Below are 2,770 nucleotides of genomic sequence, written 5' to 3' on the forward strand. Positions count from 1 at the left end.
ACATTAGTTGCCACCAGCAGCAGCAAAGATGCTGTCACTGGGAAGGGGGAGAGTAGGAGAACATAGCCACACCTTTGCTCTTAATTGCAAAAGAGAAAGTAATCAAGGAGAAAAGAGCTTCATGCTTTGGAGAGAGAAAAATAGCCAAGAAGATTATTTTTAGAGTTCATATAAGACCCCCACCTCCACCACCCAGGAAACTCTCAGAAATATTTGGGAACTTTTTGAGAAAAGCTCAAAATTTACATAACTTTGTTTTGAAATTATACAATCACACTTAGAAAACATTAACTGATAGATTGTTAAGACAGAAAAGCAGTTTATAGATGAACATGTGTAATTTACGGCTTCTATGTGTATGCACATGTTGGAAAGGACAGGAAATTTATTTACAATATATTTAGAGTAGTTATTTTGAGAAGTGAGATTATAAGTGATTCTATCTTTCTCTATCTGTATTTCTTTTGTTTTTTTTAAAAAAGCATTGTCCTATTTTTATTTTATTGTGCTAAGTGAAAAACCATTGTGTAATTGTAATGAATCTGTAATATAGTTTTGTTACACTGTATGTTTATTGCAGCACATGAGGAAAACATAATTCCTATCCAATATTATACAGTTATCATTGCATGTCACACACAGACACACTGGTCTGTGAGTTCGTGATATATGGTGTTCTGTATTTCTAATTTTCCCCTATTGAACAAGGAATCTTTACGCTTATAAATATTTTAAGAATTTTAAAGATGTACTTCTCTGATAATAAAGGAAAAATGAATTATGCTTATTTTACTGTGCTAACCTGAGGAATAGAAAGAAAAAGGAAAAAGAGGACAGGATCACTTACAAAAGCAGAGACATTATGACCAAGCAACATAACATGAAGATACAGTATGTATTTCTTATATGTTTTTCTGCAGGTGAGCACTTCCATTTTCAGCCCATTCATCTATGATTCCTATTTAAGCAGAAAATAAAGGCTTTCTGGGGAAAAAGAGGTGGATATGATAAATGGAAAATGGAGTTGGATAATAAACAACAATATGCAGCCTTCTGTCTAGAGTAGGTAGGAATAGTTCTATTAAAAACACCATCTTCCACTGGGCGACATGGCACATGGCTCATAGGCACCTCTTTGCCTTGTTGATAGTAGCTCCTCTGCCTAGAATGTGCCCTCTGCATTTTTCATTCTTGCTTCTTCTTATAGGTCAAAAGAGAAGTTGACATCTGCTAGCTTTTGACTATGCCCTGAGGAATCTGTTGCCATCAAAAGGGTTAACAATTTGAAGGGTCGAAAAATGAAGAAAACTCCTCAACAGCTGTTTTCAATACAAGAAAAGCCAAAGATTGACTGCTTTTACTCCACTCCATCTCTGGTTTTTGCTTCCATCAAGTTGTCTCAGCTTCAGTGGCATGATTAAACAAAAACAACAGCGGCGAATACAGGATTTGCCAACCCAAAGAAACAGTGATCCTTCTTGAGTACCTCTTCTTTACTGTGCTAGACCCTGGACTAGCGAGGAATAATTTAGTATCTTTGAAGGCAAAGCTTCAAGCCTCTTAAAATGCAAACCGTTGAGTCACTGAGGAAGAGAAGTTTGCTTTACCTTAAGCAGTTTCCACATCTGATGCTCTCAATTTCTCTTCATGCTCTGTGGCCTTATTCAGAGTATTTCCTCTACCCACAAAGTGGCTCAACATCCGATTGCATGAGAGTGTGTCATCTGTTAATAATTTGCTTAATAATATCTCCCCCTAATGGTAACTAAAGACCTTAAAAAAAATGAAAAACAAAGTTGTCAGTCTGTGGAAAGAAGATGGGAAAATTAAAATATATGCAGAAACGGTGATGATCATAAAGACCATATCTAATTAGCATGCAGAGGGACTTTGGGGCGACTTTTCAATAATGACCAAGTTCCTCTTCTCTTACCAATCTTTTAAAGCCTAAGAACTTCATCAAATACCTTCCTCCAGTCCACCATAACCACTCCAGACAGATAAGATCTTCTCAGTTTGGGAACTCCCATAGCACTTTGGTCTTGCACCAGAAACACAACTGTGAATATTAAAACTCACTGTTATAGTTACATGTGCTCTTGCTATGATTCCAGATACAGTGCAAGCTCCTCTCTTAAGGAATATGTCTCATTCAGATTGGTACTCACAGCTCCTACTTTAGTTTCTTAGTTACTTAAGAAGCTTTAATAATGATCGTGAATGTTAGTAATTCAAAGAGAGATTAAGTAACTTTTGCTGTCTTACGGCTGACTGAACTCAGGGATCATATCTATTTTGATTTCCCAGCCCATGTGCTTATTGAATGAATGAGCAGGTGAATGCATGCGTTCTACGGGGAAGGGGGGCTTTAATTAAAAGATAGAATAAAGAACAAAATATCAGCTACATTGAGAACAAAATTCAACATCTCTGTTAGTTTTAATCACATTCATAAGAGTAGGACAGGGCACACTTGGTGCAGATATCTGTATCTCGGGCCTCAAGCATTAAGAACTTTCTCTCAGACATTAGTTGCCACCAGCAGCAGCAAAGATGCTGTCACTGGGAAGGGGGAGAGTAGGAGAACATAGCCACACCTTTGCTCTTAATTGCAAAAGAGAAAGTAATCAAGGAGAAAAGAGCTTCATGCTTTGGAGAGAGAAAAATAGCCAAGAAGATTATTTTTAGAGTTCATATAAGACCCCCACCCCCACCACCCAGGAAACTCTCAGAAATATTTGGGAACTTTTTGAGAAAAGCTCAAAATTTA

At 37.0% G+C, this 2,770-nt stretch overlaps 1 long non-coding RNA gene across 2 annotated transcripts in view; it reads left to right on the plus strand.

Annotated features, from left to right (window-relative positions):
* Nucleotides 1-1,910, plus strand: part of LOC111729867 — a 62,451-nt gene extending 60,541 nt beyond the window's left edge. For both annotated transcript variants that reach the window (XR_002776432.1, XR_002776433.1), the window contains 2 exons: nucleotides 921-1,066; nucleotides 1,208-1,910. This is a non-coding gene — a long non-coding RNA (uncharacterized LOC111729867). The remainder of the gene's footprint in view (nucleotides 1-920; nucleotides 1,067-1,207) is intronic.
* The last annotated feature ends 860 nt before the right edge of the window (nucleotides 1,911-2,770 follow it).

The sequence above is a fragment of the Pteropus vampyrus genome, unplaced genomic scaffold, assembly GCF_000151845.1.
Source record: "Pteropus vampyrus isolate Shadow unplaced genomic scaffold, Pvam_2.0 Scaffold9, whole genome shotgun sequence".
Classification (NCBI taxonomy): domain Eukaryota; kingdom Metazoa; phylum Chordata; class Mammalia; order Chiroptera; family Pteropodidae; genus Pteropus; species Pteropus vampyrus.